Genomic DNA, 17,911 nt, shown 5'->3' with positions numbered 1-17,911 from the left:
TTATTGCTCATGAAAACCACGCATTGCATGTTGTACCAGCATACAGCGAGACCTCCAGAGGTGGTGGTCCAGATTGCTGTACATACCAGTACCTCTCATACCCAGCAGAACGCTCTCATGCATTGTTGCATGCCTGTCTTCGTCATGGCATATTATCCACAAGTATATCAAGGCACTGTTGGTCCAGATTGTCCCATTCCTCAACGGCGATTTGGCATAGATCCTTCAGAACGGTTGATGGGTCACGTCGTCCATAAACCGCCCTTTCCAATCTATCGCAGGCATGTTGATAGGGTTCATGTCGGGAGAACATCTGGCCGCTCTAGTCGAGCGATGTCGTTATTCTGAGGAAAGTCATTCACAAGATGTGCGCGATGGGAGCGCGAAATGTCGTCCATGAAGACCAATGCCTCACCAATATGTTGCCGATATGGTTGTGCTATCGGTCAGAAGAAGGCATTCACGTATCGTACAGCCCTTATGGCACCTTTCATGATCACCAGCGGTGCACGTCGGCTCCACATAATGCCACCCCAAAACAGCAGAGAACCTCCACCTTGCTGCACTCGCTAGACAGTGAGTCTAAGCCGTTCAGCCTGACCTGATTGCCCCCAAACACGTCTCTGACGATTGTCTGGTTGAAGGCATATGGGACACTCATCGGTGAAGAGAATGTGATGCCAAAGCTGAGCGGTCCATTCGGCAGCTTGGTGGGCCCATCTGTACCGCGCTGCACGGTGTTGTGGTTGCAAAGATAGACCTCGTCATGGACATCGGGAGTGAAGTTGCGCATCATGCAGCTCTTGCGCACAGTTTGAGTCGTAACACGACGTCCTGTGGCTGCACGAAAAGCATTATTCAACGTGGTGGCGTTGCTGTCAGGGTTCCTCCGAGCCATAATCCGTAGGTAGCGGTCATCCACTGCAATAGTAGCCCTTGAACGGCCTCAGCGAGGCAAGTCATCGTCAGTTCCTTTCTCTCTGTATCTCCTCGATGTCCGAACAACGTCGCTTTGGTTCACTCCGAGACGCCTAGACACTTCTCTAGTTAAGAGCCCTTCCTGGCACAAAGTAACAATGCGGACGTGATAGAACCACAGTATTGACCGTCTACGCATGGTTGAATTACAGACAACACGAGCCGTGTATCTCTTCCCAGGTGGAATGACTGAAGCCGATGAGCTGTCGGGCCCCTTCTGTCTAATAGGCGCTGCTAATGCATGGTTGTTTACATCTCTGGGTGGGTTTAGTGATATCTCTGAACAGTCAAAGAGGCTGTATTTGTGATACAATATCCACAGTCAATGTCTATCTTTAGGAGTTCTGGGAACCGGAGAGATGCAAAACTTTTTTGATGTATGTAATATCGATAAACAAGTAGGTACTCGGGTGCAGTACTATGATTTTACCTAAAGATACAAAGTGGTTCTAGAAACAAAGTGGTTCTTAGAAACCTCACTTCGAAATCTGGGCTGCTGAAAAATCAACTGAATTCCAAAGGCAGAAGCTCCTTCAATTACCTTAGTGCGGCGCAAGGCAGTGTGCTGACGATGGCTGATATTCGTAGTCGGCTGCACTGCATGGAGATGAGCTCGCCTTGGAGACCGATCGAACCGCGAACACGGAAGAAAACTAAGTGCTTGTCCTGGTGCCCGGATAAGTGAAACTGTGAAAGAAATTAGTCTGCAGCAAGGGCGGCAAAGTACGCGACCAACTCCTGTGGTGGCCAGGAACGAATTGTCCCGGCTGCAGTGACAGATATCTTCCTCGATCCTGCCGCTTCTAATTTAGCTAAATAAAAGATAAGGAAAACTTAAAGATTAACACATAAATACTATCAACTTAAATTTACAGCGGATCTAAAAAAATTTCAGGTGAATGATGAGGGAGAGGAAAAGAAACTTAATCATATCAGTATGATTAGTTTTGTTTTACGATACCTGAGACAAAGGTCGCCAGTAAGGAAATTAACCGCATGTTTCCTATCCTGGAACACTTAACTAATATCTAAGTTAGGGGGCAGAATCACTATGATATGCTTATCACCCTCAAGTGAGTTTATATTCAATCTGCATGTGGTATGTAACGCAACCTTACGCACTGGCTTTTGGGTAACATACAATTGTGAAGTTTTGATGGATCAAGGGAGGAGATACTCTGTACATGTTCGTGAATTCTGACTACATTACACATTGTGAACAGCTGGCTACTCCCATCTTGAGCATTAGTCTTGTTTGTAGTCGTTTGGAATATACAGTTATCGTTATTACATCCTCTCATTTGCAAACTAATAAACTCAGCAGTGCCTGCTGAGATTCATCCCCTTTAACAATCTCTCCCTTTCTCCTCAGCTGAGGGGAGCTCCTCACTCGGCAAAGTTCTCTACGAATTTCGGAAAAATTTGACCATGCCGATAAACCTCTCAATTTCTTTCCTATTCTTCTTCAATGGAAATCGATGGATGGCTTTTGTACGATCTTGCTCTATATTGACACCACCTGCCGAAACTGAATGATCTAGGAAAGGGGTATTTTTCCTCGTCAGGTTAACTTTTAATGGTTTAATATCTAATCTTGCTGCAGACAAGCAACATAATATCTGCCCCAGATGGTCCTGGTGGTTTTCGAACGTTTTGCTGTAAATAATATCTAAATAACACTGCACACTCCTGAATTTTAAATCACTCAAAATAGAATCTAAAAGTTGGGACAAGCTTATGGGCCCCGTGGAGAATCCAGAAGGGACTCTATTGTTCTCAATTTACAGTTCCTACAGGAAACAGTCAAGGAGCTGGGCTTTTCTGCAATCGGTACTTGATGATACACTTGGCTCAGATCAAACACTGAAAAATACTGTGCTACCGAGAACCGGGTGCTACAGTTATACAAATCAGTAAGCGGAACTGATTATAATGTCACTTTCCGATTCTGCTGACCACTTGCCTTGGGTGCTAAAAATTTTCGGAAGCATAAGTCGATGCAGTTGAATGGATTACTTTATCTGGCAATTGATGGTCGATTAATTTTCTAAGTTTTCGTTTGTAAGGGCGATGATTGGTGTTGTGTCCTGTGGTCATCAGGAAAGAACAAACAGTCAGTTTGAACACACTTTTCTATAATTAAAGAAAAACGCCTGTTGGCATACACCAAGTTTTAAAGGCAAGAAGAACCAAAAAACCCCACAGATCTTTTGGTGGAAAACCAGATAAGGAAACAAGACAATGGAAGAAACTCCTGACCAACATCTACTCTACCAAAAACAAAATACCATGTGCTACTACAATGCTACAGCAAGCGAATACAATCCTAGGGCCGACGTAAGTACTGGCCAGAGCTGTTCCTAGTGATTGGTATACACTGCCTGCCTGACTTTTTATGGTAATTTTATTCCCCTTCCCCATGGGCAGAGGATAGCTAGCAGCTGCACAGTCCACCACTCTTCAGCCAAACGACTGTACAGCATATGTGAAAGGGGAAACTTACCAAAAACGGTATGATAAAAGGGATACAGAAGAAATATAGGAAATTGAGACGATGGAAGTTAAAATAAACACCAATGCGGTAGCATGCACAGGAGGGATAGTTAAAAAATCGACATAAAGTTAAAAGAACACAGATTCGTGGCGCACTTAAAATCACTAGAGTCAAACACAAGTTAAAAGTCGGTCGCAGCATAATAATCACACAGAGCGAGACACTTAACACACAAAACCACTGGAATCGACGGAACACACACAAAGAACAAAAACCGCCGGTAGGGACCTGCAGAAGGACTGGAGGTCGGAGAGGAGGAAACAAATAGGCGAGAGGGGCGGGAGGGCGGGAGGAAGAGGAAAAGGGGGGACAGGGGGCACACCAAGAGGCAGGAGACGGGCAGGGTGCGAGATGAAGAAGGAAGACAAAGTAGGAGGGAGACACTGAAGGGGAGCACAGGAGAGGAAAGGGGTGTAGGAGGCAGAAAGCCACTTAGGAGAAGGAAGGGGGAGGAGACGGGGCCCTGAGGAGGAGGCAGGAGGTGGGTGGGGTTAGAGTTGGTAGGAAGGGTAAACGTCAGGACGAAGCTCATCATCCAGGTGGGGTAGTGCTGGAAGTTGCGTTGGGAAAGAAGGTGGAGGGTGGGACACAATGGTAAAGGCACAGTAATGGGATGGGGCTGGAGAAGAAGGGAGACACCAGGAGGTGAGGGGTATGGAGGCGGCAGATAATATACAGGGTGCAATTGTGTTCAAGGGAAAGGAGTTGGTGGGGAAAGGGAATGAGATCATAGAGGATGCATGTGGGGGACGGAAGGCGGAAGCGGAAGGCGAGGCGGAGTGCATGGCGCTCAAGGATTTGGAGGGCCTTACACAACCTGGGAGGGGCGGAAATCCAGATAACGCTGGCATAACAAAGGATGGGTCGGATCAAGGATTTGTAGATGTGAAGGATGGTGGAAAGATGCAGATCCCATATCTGGCCACCTGCATGACGGTCTAGGCATGCTTATAAAGCCAGGTCGGCAGAGTGCTACACGAGCCATGAGTTTCTATTGGTGGGACAGAGTCACGTGTTGTCTGGCGAAGTAGTTCCATTTTCATTTGGAAAGTCGGTTCTTGTTTCTGTCCGCTGGCGATGTTTCTCTCCGCACCACTGAAAGGGGGTCGGCAACCAATCTCGCATGTCGGTTGTGCAGGCCCTCTAAATAATAAGGGGCCACTACGACATTCCTCCCACTGGGAAAGAAAATGCACAACACCGCATCTACACTGTAATATTATTGGGCTTTCCGTCGTTTGAAAGCTGTGAGTACCTTTGGGAAGGCATTCATCTAGCTGTGTATTAAATGATCAACTTATGGGATGAGACCAATTCTTTGAAAGACATGTGTTTTATATAATTTACGTAACTGAGATGCGCATCTAGCCTGAACGCTAATACATCGATAGCGCAGTCGAAGAAACATTTTAACAGAAGCTGAACTGAGCGTTCCGCTTCGATCTAAATAAAAAATATGACGCTAAAAACCTTTGTAGATCTTCAGATTTTGCTGTACTTCTTCTTGTAATGTGAAAGCATAAAGAAGGTCGTCTTTAAACGATAAAAGTGAGCGGTCTTTCCAGCCTGCAGACAACAGTTATCAATTAATAAAATTCAAGTAATTTATGTTCGATACTGTAAATCGGCAAGTTATTGTTATGAAGGTGTTGAACGGTGCAAGAATTGTCTCGAAGGAAGGAGAAAAGTATAGAGTGTAATTTGTGATAAAGACGCCAGCCAAGAAGCGATCACAGGACAGGCTGAAATCTTATCGGACCAGAACAGTCAGAAAACTGCTTATGTTAGTTATACAGTTTATAAATAAGCCCTAGTTGCTTGTGGCAATTATTTGAATAAATTTAGTGTTTACCAGATTTCTTATTCTATTCCTTTCTTTTTTACCTCCATGTCATATTATTTTTATAAATGTCAAACAGTCTTTACCATAGCAGAGAATACTGCGGCATCCTGGTCGTAGACAGAAGGCCGCTCCTTGTTTTCTATACAACTCATAGCCCAACCATTTATTAATGATTTCAACTGCAAATGCAATTTTTTTATTGTTCATTGTTAAAGGTCCCTTAGGTAATTCTAACATTCATACTGATTACGTAAAGGAATCCCGGTTGTTCTTTTCCAAATAATAGAAGCATTTGCGTAATCAAAAACTAGCCTCCTTCTGACAACGATCAGGAGCCGACCAAAAGACTTCTACCTGTTTCGTGTTTCCTGTGGCAAAGCTGTGCCAAACTGGGAACACAACATTCTAGTATGAAATACAAAACCTATATAAGTATTAGATTAAAATTGAAAAAATTTAAATACATTTAATTTAATTAATTAATTTATTTTTATCATACTAGACGTGGTGCCTGACCAGGGACTCGATAAAAAAAAAAAAATCTGTTCTGTTATTGTTTCATGACATCATCCGGTGGACATCGGGAAGCCATATTGGAAGTACTGAACAGAACCGTGGAACTATTAAAAATTTCGAAAAATAACAGCAGTGGGCAAAACGACAGATGTAAGTACTGTTTATATTACGCGTACAATCTCGCGTCTTGTATTAGAAAAACTGATTTACGGAATTTCTTTCCTTACTGCTTCATTTTATCCTATCGCTGTTAATTTCATTGCAGAATTGCTTATCTACGTAGTTATAATTCACTTCTGATCATCTCTTAATGCAAGGTTTGTTTGTTAGCATTATTAGCATCTTCATTGTTGCTACGGTTAAAAACACAAGATGGATGCCATAATAGCAGGATCCAGTGTCTAGTAGGTGATTGTCACTTATTTTCCAAACTAGGTGCCATCTTATCTTCTAGCCGGTATAGCTCTGCAATTGCCTGCTGCCGCAGTGTGACGTTTGACTATCAGGAAGCGTCGGAGTGTGTGCATCTGGGAGTTGACTATTGGCGTGCCGCGAATGATTTCTTTGAGCAGTTACCTCACAAACTTGAAAATAAACACGGCAGATGACAGAGGCAAGCCGACAAACAGTGTGGCTGACGGTGATGACACAATTATCAAGTCATACCCACTACGTTCGAGAACGGGAACAGGCAGACCCGATTCGCAAATGGAGAGAACGGCAGACGAGGATAGTGACGTTTCGGCACAGCAATCATCATCACAGCAAGCGGGAGAATTTTCGATGGCTGAAATGATGAGAATTTCTCTTTAAGAAACAAAACAGGAGAAACTGGAAATGGAAGCTTATAAATTACAGAAACAACGTGATATAGAACAAAGGTAAGATGTACAAAGACTTCACAGTACGAGTCGAAAGTTGCCAGGCAGTTACAACGGAAGTCTCAAAGAAGTCGGCTGAGGTTGGAACTGAAGGAAACAAGCTTGCAGACAACATCACTCTGCAAGGCCAGGTCAATGACCTGACACAGCAGCTATCCGACATTAACATTGAAAAGAGGTAACAGTGCAGTAGAATCGTGATGCAATTTCGAGAGACTTGTCAGTGACTTGCTGGGGGCATTCCTTTACTCGTGACAGTCAGGTTTGATTCAAATGCTATAACTTTAGAACTGGAAGATACCTTAGAATATAGTAAGTAAGCGATACTCTGACTAAAGGAGAGTTGAGAGGTTAGCTCTGTACCGCTTCTCCCAAGTGTTGTGGACAAAGACATTACAACCTCTGACATACGTCTCATGAAATGACTGCAACGTGAAAATTAGGGTCAAATACGAAAGCTTTTACAGAGAGACAATCAGAAGCAGATTCTTTCTTAGGCTTTCCTAAAAATTAATAAAAGAACATCTTTCCATGAGGTTTGTCTGTTTATAAATATATGAACTTACATCTTATAAGGCAGGCTCAATTTATATCCATACCCACACACACACACACACATTTATACAGGGTGTTACAAAAAGGTACGGCCAAACTTTCAGGAAACATTCCTCACACACAAATAAAGAAAAGATGTTATGTGGACATGTGTCCGGAAACGCTTAATTTCCATGTTAGAGCTCATTTTAGTTTCGTCAGTATGTACTGTACTTCCTCGATTCACCGCCAGTTGGCCCAATTGAAGGAAGGTAATGTTGACTTCGGTGCTTGTGTTGACATGCAACTCATTGCTCTACAGTACTAGCATCAAGCACATCAGTACGTAGCATCAACAGGTTATTGTTCATCACGAACGTGGTTTTGCAGTCAGTGCAATGTTTACAAATGCGGAGTTGGCAGATGTCCATTTGAAGTATGGATTAGCACGGGGCAATAGCCGTGGCGCGGTACGTTTGTATCGAGACAGATTTCCAGATCGAAGGTGTCCCGACAGGACGACGTTCGAAGCAATTGATCGGCGTCTTAGGGAGCACGGAACATTCCAGCCTATGACTCGCGACTGGGGAAGACCTAGAACGGTGAGGACACCTGCAATGGACGAGGCAATTATTCGTGCAGTTGGCGATAACCCTAATGTCAGCGTCCGAGTAGTTGTTGCTGTACAAGGTAACGTTGACCACGTCACTGTATGGAGAGTGCTACGGGACAACCAGTTGTTTCCGTACCATGCACAGCGTGTGCAGGCAGTATCAGCAGCTGATTAGCCTCCACGGGTACACTTCTGCGAATGGTTCATCCAACAATGTGTCAATCCTCATTTCAGTGCAAATATTCTCTTTACGGATGAGGCTTCATTCCAACGTGATCAAATTGTAAATTTTCACAATCAACCTGTGTGGGCTGACGAGAATCCGCACGCAATTGTGCAATCACGTCAGCAACACAGATTTTCTGTGAACGTTTGGGCAGGCATTGTTGGTGATGCCTTGATTGGGCCCCATGTTCTTCCACCTACTCTCAATGCAACACGTTATCATGATTTCATACGGGATACTCTACCTGTGCTGCTAGAACATGTGCCTTTACAAGTACGACACAACATCTGGTTCATGCACGATGGAGCTCCTGCACATTTCAGTCGAAGTGTTCGTACGCTTCTCAACAGCAGATTCGGTGACCGATGGATTGGTAGAGGCGGACCAATTCCATGGCCTCCACGCTCTCCTGACCTCAACCGTCTTGACTTTCATTGATGGGGGCATTTGAAAGCTCTTGTCTACGCAACCCCAGTACCAAATGAAGAGACTCTTCGTGCTCGTTTTGTGGACGACTGTGATACAATACGCCATTCTCCAGGGCTGCATCAGCGCATCAGGGATTCCATGCGACGAAGGGTGGATGCATGTATCCTCGCTAACGGAGGACATTTCCTGTAACAAAGTGTTTGAAGTCACGCTGGTACGTTCTGTTGCTATGTGTTTCCATTCCATGATTAATGTGATATGAAGAGAAGTAATAAAATGAGCTCTAACATGGAAAGTAAGCGTTTCCGGACACATGTCCACATAACATATTTTCTTTCTTTGTGTGTGAGTACGCAAGTTTCTTAGTAGTTATACAGTTGCAGATCGATAGCAGGCAACTGTTCCTACACTTCTGTGACTGTTGACTGTCCTGTCCGTTCTGACCACTTATGCATGTGAATGTATACAACATCCCCTGCAGGTATACATTTCCAGATCGGTAGGAGGCAGTTATTCTGACAGTGCCTTTAGGACATTTCTCTATCAATTTCGGGTGGTAATGAGGACTAGACCTTACAGAAAAAGTGAATGTATTTGTAGAAAGGGAAGCAAAAGTCGAGCCCATACACCGAGGTGAGCACCTCTGCTTCCTTCAATCTGTGATTGTGGAATAAGACAACGCTGTCTCATGCACTGTGGACAGACTGGCCATTTCAAATAACATGAGCAGCACCTCCATCCTGCTAAAAAGTGTTCCACCCATGCTCATCTTTTTTCAGTTCTTTCCATCCCTTTCGTAGGAGGCTAAGGAAGCAGTCCTGAAGCATATGCTTACAGGGAATCCTCTATGTCCTACTCCACCACCTCGTTAACTGAACACATTTCCAACCAAAAGTAAAGACAGTACCTTCCACTCCAACTTCTTCCTGCCCATTCACAATGGTGGCAGAGGTGGAGTGGGCTATTTGTGGACCAGAGCAGTCACTCTTCAAATCTGAGGCAACATGTACACATGTTATTGGGAAACGTGGGTGTGGCGAAGGTGGAGTGGATTGTGGATGGGAATCCTACACCCTCAAAAATAAAGTATATAAATAAAGTCACTTTATGTCCCTCTCTCAGAATAGAGTGAGTCTTTTTCCCACCAACATCCTGATAGGGGAGAAGAGGGGAATGTGGAGTTGTCTGGTATGTCTGGTGGTTTGCCAGGGGGATGGTGGGAGAACAGTGGGAAAGTGACATTGAACTGAACTGGGTAAGGGTAAGGTTGATAAAAAAAAGTGTCTCTATTCTCAGAGGCTGTGAGAGGAGCAGAGAGAGGGGCTTTGGTGGGGGTTCCTCAGAAGGATAAATTCTCCCTGAGGGGCCATAAATCAACTCTAGGGGTTCATAAATCAATTAGCATAATTATAGGTTAAGAGGAAGGGGTGGAGGATAATTCACCCTGGATTGTATACTTGATTCTGAATGTATGGAATCTGCACAGACAAAATGGCCCAGGTTTAGCTTCATTCCACTACTACTGCCAATGGCACCTGCTACTTAGTTGTCGATGTGAAGTACTGTGTGCGTGGTCGTTATTGTCTGAACCATACTGGAAATTTAGATGAAAAAAGAGAGCCGGCCAGAGTGGCCATTCGGTTCTAGGCGCTACAGTCTCGAACCGAGCGACCGCTACAGTCGCAGGTTCGAATCCTGCCTCGGGCATGGATATGTGTGCTGTCCTTAGGTTAGTTAGGTTTAATTAGTTCTAAGTTCTAGGCGACTGATGACCTCAGAAGTTAAGTCGCATAGTGCTCAGAGCCATTTGAACCATTTTGAAAAAAGAGAGACACTGTCTCGATGTATGTTGTTAACATTAATTTCACGATATTACTGTTGACCTTCACTGCTGATTCATAGCGATGAACATAGAGAAAAGCATGTTACACATTTGCCAGCTCTGATCATGTATCATCCCTACAGTGGTAAAATATCTATTGTAACAACTTCAGATGACATGCTTGCTGTTTAACCAGTGATGTTACAGTAGATATTTTCCCAATGTGAAGGTGTTCCACCTTGGAAGATGGTAGTGAATAAATGTATTGTAAGATAGCAAAATGTGCATCATGCATTACAGCAAGTATATCGATCCAATTGACAGCTGCCTGAAAATATTTTTTGATCAAAGCGATAAATGACTGTTTAAATTGTAGAGTGCTGTACGCTATGCAGTGCTATGAAGGTGTCTGCCCAAGATGCTCATGGATCCAATTCTTTCACTTAAGTCGTTGTTTGTTATTGCTATATTTATTTGAAAACATACTTGTGTTTTACCAATGGCACTTCTTCCAGCACAATCTGTGTAAGGTGTTAAATATAGTTTTCTGATTTATTTGCACAACAGTTGCAAGAAACCATATTGCGATGGACGACTAAGTGACGCCAGTTTGAGATGCCACCAAACTCATCCTACTTACTGTTTCGGACATCAGGCTCACTGTCCAGATGCTGTCTTTCACGATAGGTCCTGGAGCAGCCGACAACGGTTGCCTGCATCCGGTCCTTGGATCATCATGGCGTCGTCTTCATCAGCTGAACCACTCGATAACATCTCCTAAGTTTGTCATAAAATATGAACTGTAATCGTTTTGTTATTGTGCATATGCTACATGTTATATTTTAATTACACCATGCTACCTGTGTGAGAAAACGAAATCAAAAATAAAGACAGTGTCTAAAGACCTACTTAATTACACTGATTTGGTAAAACAAAATTTTCGACTTCTTCTTCCTCTAACCGAAAAGTTATTCATTACAGTCAAGTTAGTTGGCAAAATGTATCAATCACATTAAATATGCCGCTATGAACAACTTAATTTTGTAAGACCACCTATTATGACATTTCATTCGTTGTGTTATATACGTAAGTAAAGGATACAATGCGCTTGAGAAGTAGTCGGAAGAAACATTGCTGAATCTTAAGTGAGATCAGTCATCGTTGATACAGCAAAAGTGGGTGGTGAGCTCTGTGCAGAAAAGGAGTTTGTAGAAGTGGAAGAAGCCCATGAACATAAGAAAAATCCGGGCGTGTCTGCCTCGGCTTCGTCCAGTTGCTCAAAATTTAGCTTTCGGATTCTTTTACTCCTGAAATCAAAAAGTGTAGAATGAAAAAAATCAAATTAATGTTATCGGCTCATGACTCCCGCTTAATTTTCATTTAAGTAAACTTGTACTGGCAACACATGAAAGAGAAACACTAGGCAACTCTGTTCTCCACACAGTAGGCCACAGCAAGCGGCAATAGCGTTGCTTGTGGAGCGTAGCTACCAACCTTGTCGTACAAACCTTCAATTTGTTGTCTCGATTATGGAAAAAGGTATGGCTGTCCTTTCCACCATTAAAAACAATTCCGAGGTGTTAGCTATAGTTCGTATGCAGTAATGAATTCCACGAAACGAACCAAATGTAAACTGTAGGCTACAACTTAATTATTCTCTATTGACTTCTCGAGACATGCGCAAAGTTTTACTTTACTCGGGAGTACCACCAGAATGAAGAAAAGGAAACAGTTCATTATACAGCAGTTGCTATAAGATTTGTATCTTTTCATGTTTTTTACTGAATAATTTCCTCACAATCGAATGAGAAAGACGGTAAAGTGAAGCGAAGAAATAAGTAGGACGTCTTCCTTGTAGTTTTTATGATTACACTTTCTCTTTTCTTATTGACAATGAGCTGTGTCCTTCCATCGACAACATTGTAGTCTCATGGACAAATCTAAAACAACAAAACCCATTTAGGGGGAAGAAAGGTGATAGATTACATAATTCACAGCGTGTTAGTTCCAAAACAGGCTCGGCAACACCTTGCCAGATGATGGCTGGATATCTTTTTTTTCAGCTGTGAGTGAATCCGCACCTTGCATTGCTGCCTTGTCCCTGGACCAATGGTGATCGTGTGACTAAGGAAGTCATCTGGATTGCGCTACCACATCTGCAACGTATCGACTGCTGCGTGATTATCAGCTGCCTTGCTGGCTATGAACGTGTACTCTTACTCTGACGAATTAATTCCTTTCTCGTAAACAGTTTTCATTGACGTTGGAGACAGGTGCCGGAGGTGAACACGATGTGTGTGCACTGATGTTTCCAAGAAAGAGAAATAACAGCGGAAGGTCTTGAATAAGGTGTGAGACCACTTCGTTTTTGAGCTGTTTATGATGGCGAAAGTAGATACTAAAACTGAAACTAAACCCCGTCCGAACAGGCCATGAAGGCCCAACGGGATACCGACCGGCCGCCGTGTCATCCCACATGCGTCACTGGATGAGGATACGGAGGGCCATGAGGGCAGCACACCGCTCTCCCAGCCATATGTCAGTTTCCGAAACCGGAGCCGCTACTTCTCAATCAAGTAGCTCCTCAGTTTGCCTCACAAGAGCTGAGTGCACCCCACTTGCCAACAGCGCTCGGCAGACTGGATGGTCACCCATCCAAGTGCTAACCCAGCACGACAGCGCCTAACTTCGGTCATTTATCGCGAACCGGTGTTACCACTGCGGGAAGGCCGTTGGCGAAAGTAGATACAGAATACTTATTTTTTCATTTGGAATACACGGGCCCTTACAGCTACACTTTGTAGTCAAATGTCAAGGGTGATATGTGGAAACGGATAATTCGCTACACAGAACAGCAACTCCACTCTTTGACGTTCCACCATAGCGTCATGCTTACAAGGGAACCTCCCCATCGCACCCCCCTCAGATTTAGTTATAAATTGACACAGTGGATAGGCCTTGAAAAACTGAACACAGATCAATCGAGAAAACAGGAAGAAGTTGTGTGGAACTATGAAAAAATAAGCAAAATATACAAACTGAGTAGTCCATGTGTAACATAGGCAACATAAAGGAGAGTCTGATATCAGGAGCTCTGTGGTCTCGTGGTTAGAGTGAGCAACTGCGGAACGAAAGGTCCTTGGTTCGTGTCCTCCCTCGATTGAAAATTTTACTTTCTTTATTTTCGCAAAGTTACGGTCTGTCCGTTCATTCATTGACGTCTCTGTTCACTGTAATAAGTTTAGTGTCTGTGTTTTGCGACCGCACCGCAAAACAGTGCGATTAGTAGACGAAAGGACGTGCCTCTCCAATAGGAACCGAAAACGTTTGATCGCAAGGTCATAGGTCAACCGATTCCTCCACAGGAAAACACATCTGATATATTCTATACGACACTGGTGTCGGCATGTGCGTCACATGACAGGAATATGTTGTCGACCCACCTAACTTGTACACTTGGCGAATGGGTAAAAAGATTCTTCTACCTTGCCCGATTTAGGTTTTCTTGTGGATGTGATAATCACTCCAAAGAAAGTGAGGAAAACATAGGAGTTTGTCACATAAACTGCATCAAATGAATGCAACAGTTTCAGAGTCGCACAGTTTTCCCTGTGCTCTGTCAAAACATATGTTTTTTACGTCTTCAAATGTTTCCGTGCGTAGACCATCAAATTCTGTATATGTCCAAGCAAATCTGAACATGTCCTGGAATTTTGGAGAGCGAAGTTGATATGTGTGAGTGGCTGAACTTTGATAATTATCTGAAAATAAAAAATTAAAATTTCCACCCTAGGGAAGATTTGAACCAAGACCGTGTCGTTTCACAGCTGCTCACGCTACCACGGCACCACGGCGCTCGTGAGTTAACAATCTCCTCGATGTTGCGTACCTTGCACATGGACTACTCAGTTTGTATATTTTTCTTATTTTTTTCGTAGCGAAAGTAGATACAGATCTGTGTTCAGTTTTTCAAGGCCTATCCCTGTGCCAACTTATAACTAAATCTGAGGGGGGTGCGATGGGGAGGTTCCCTTGTTAGCATTAGGTTGCCAAGGGCTTGAGGTGTCTACCTGGTAGACATATGCAGACTTTGTATGTGCTAAGACTTTTAATTTTTCTATCTCACTCCTGTAGTCATCCAGATCTCATCCTTCTTCCACTTAGTCACTGTAGTGAGCCTGCAGAAAGGGTTCGGAGATCGTTGATGGATCAGATCAGCTGACATTCACTTTATTCAGACCCAGATTTAAATCTGACTGCTGCCTATCGCTATGGTGGCGATGACATCGGGGTGTAGGGAAGGGGGGAGGTGCACTTGGCGGGACAGAGAGAAGGGTTTGATAGAGCCATAGCCAAGGACTGACGAATCTTGCTAGTTCCCTGACTTAGTGTAGAATAGCATATGGATTTTTAACAGCCGGCCAGAGTGGTCGAGCGGTTCTAGGCGCTACAGTCCGGAACCGCGCGACCGCTACGGTCGCAGGTTCGAATCCTGCATCGGGCATGGATGTGTGTGATTTCCTTAGGTTAGTTAGGTTTAAGTAGAAGTTCTAGGGGACTGATGACCTCAGAAGTTAAGTCCCATAGTGCTCACAGACATTTGAACCATTTGATTTTTAACAAATGCAACCTGACCTTTGCATTTTTACAGATAGGTTTTGGTGGCAGGATAGCACTTCTTTTCTTGATTTGAAGCATTCGTCCCCACTGTTGATCTAAAGAATGTCGATGTACATAAAGTGCTGAAGTTGGCAGGTTATATCCTGTTAAGCGTATTCTACGATAGAGAACAAGTTACGTTAAATTTTAGGATTTTCTTCTCTTAGGCATTCCCAGCTCCAGATCAGATGTTTACCTGTGCAATAAATGCACCGTGGTGAGGACGATAATGTCTTTTCCGGTTCATGGACAGAGAGACCGGATGTTCCGCATTTGTAATGGCTTTGTGTCGTTAAAGCGCAAGCTAAGTGAAACATTGATGAGGATTTAGGATATAAACTCATTTCTTTTTGTCAAGTAAAGCTTGCCCTACGATACTGAAAGATAACTGAAACGCTTCAGTTTTCTCTAGCATACCATCAAACTTTTTCGTTAAAATTCTGCTTGCAGTTGTGTAAGAAATTTTGCGCTTGTCTACAGCTTTATACGTCAACATGACACAAAATAGTTTTTGAAAAATGTGTTTATTGCAAGTACAGATTAACAGTACTTTCAAAGCTCATTACTAGCTGGTTTGTTATCTGTACTGTAGAGAACAGTTTTAGTCAATTAACATATTTAAGCATTCTAGGAACACCCTCAAAATCTTTGCTTGTATAGAACGGTGTAACTAAAGATAATTTTTCACGTTTTTACGTTTTATTACTGTAAACTTGGTCTGCATTACAGGACGTCTCCTGTCAGGATCTCAAGGAGAAGCTCGATAAGGAGAACTATGTCGCGTAGGTTTACAGTCTATATGAGTGTTTGCTCTCCTTGCTGGGGGTGTTGTTGATTGAGAAGTCGAGGATCACGTAGTTCTCACGAACGGATATCAAAATACAGAGTACACCTGGACAGAGCCCAAAGTCTTATGCAACTGAAATGCGACAAGTTCCATGGCTGTTAGTCAGTAACAAACGTTTCGCTTTAACATTCACCTGTCTCATCGGCATGTAGCACATATTAATGTCGAGTTTTATGGAGGTTTGAATTTATTTCGCAATCCAGGCGATCAAACAGCTGTCTGCTCAGTGTCTGGCATACAACATCGCATTCAACCACAACGTCAGATGCTGAAGCATGCCTAGAAGTACCGGTAATACTGCAAGGGCTCGGGCCTCCATGTTTGCCAGTCACTTATTCACAAAAGGGTTTGTGAACCATCTGGGGATGCAATTCACAAAACGTAATTTAGATTAAACACTTAATGGGTTATAACGTGACATGATATAATAGCAGTAGAACCTGTATGGTCTATCACATTGGTTCATTTATCGCTGCGGAAAGTTATGTACTTTGAATTATTGGTCCGATGTACACTATTGATTGCTCAAAGAAACCTCGTACGGTGTATATTAATATTTTGCACAAGCCTCTGGAATTCAAAATAGGTGGTCCTACCAGACGATGCCTAACGTATAGACTACGTAAACGAAAGGGTATTGTAAATAGATAATACCTAAAGTTTGTGGACGAGTCTCTACTGGCAAGTGTTTTGACAATGACGCCAGATATTCTGTAGAAACCTAGTCATTCCTATGAGCAGCACAGAATCTGTGAATACCTTTCATCCCGTTATGTATCCTTGTAGACTCTTTGAATATAAAATTAAACTCATTCCTGCTAGCACAGATACATACGAGCAATCATCCGCCTACACTCCATCCACGAATGAAATGGAAAAGACTTGTACATAAGCGAGTACCAAAATCCGCGCTCTTCCAGGCTATATACAAAGTACTGATCCGCTAGCACCTAATACACAATAAGGAAAAAAATCGCAACACCAAAAAAAAAAAAAAAAACGTATAATGAAATTTCATGGATACATTTGACTATACTACGTATGCAAGTGACTGTCTTCGTAGTATCACGTGTTAACGTAAAAGCTACACAAACCATTGCAAATTTGAAATACTGGCACATTAATGAAATCTATATCACCCAGAATGTTGAATGCTAACATGCAAACATGCATGCTCTGTGTTGTACAGGTGCCGGATGTCAATTTGTGGGATGGAGTTCCATGCCTGCTGCACTTGGTCCGACAGTACAGGGACAGTTAATGCTGTGGAAGAAGCTGAAGTTGTCGTCCGATGGTGCTCGATTGGAGACAGATCTGGTGATAGAACAGGCCACGGCAACATGTCGACATATTGGATTGCTATAGCGGTGAGTACGCGAGTGTTATTCTGTTGGAAATCAACCACTGGGTTGCTGTTTATTAATGGCAGCACAGCAGGGTGAAACAACAGATCAACGTACAAATTTTCTGTTAGTGTGCGTGGGATAACCGCGATAATGCTCCCGCCGTCACACGAAATCGCACCTCTGACCATAACTCCCGGTATAGGTCCAGTGTGTTTAGTACTCATACAGGTTGATTGAATTCCCTCAAACGCCACCACTGTCAGCGATGCACAACCAGCTTTCGTCATAAAACATAACAGACAAGCTTCCTTATCTCCAATTAGCTCTCGCTTCATACCACAATACGAAACGACAGTGGTTTGGGGTGAGTGGAATTACGCTAGATGGCGTCTAGATCGGAGCTATTGTTGAAGTAACTCATTTGTAACAGTTCGTTGTACCACTGTGGTGAAAACTGCCGCTCAAATTTCTGCTTCAGACGCAGATACAGTGCGAAGCCACAGCCATACATCGAACAGGATTGTCCCTCCTCTCGATAGTTCCATGTACCCTGGAAACCATCTCTTTGCGACCGTACATTCCCGTGACCACCGAGGCCAGCACTCATACTTCGGCCACCCTGTCGCTGCTCAAGCACTTTCTATACTTAGAATTTCACGGTCC

Source organism: Schistocerca piceifrons, chromosome 2 (assembly GCF_021461385.2).
Source record: "Schistocerca piceifrons isolate TAMUIC-IGC-003096 chromosome 2, iqSchPice1.1, whole genome shotgun sequence".
NCBI classification, from domain to species: domain Eukaryota; kingdom Metazoa; phylum Arthropoda; class Insecta; order Orthoptera; family Acrididae; genus Schistocerca; species Schistocerca piceifrons.
This window is presented reverse-complemented; position numbering follows the sequence as displayed.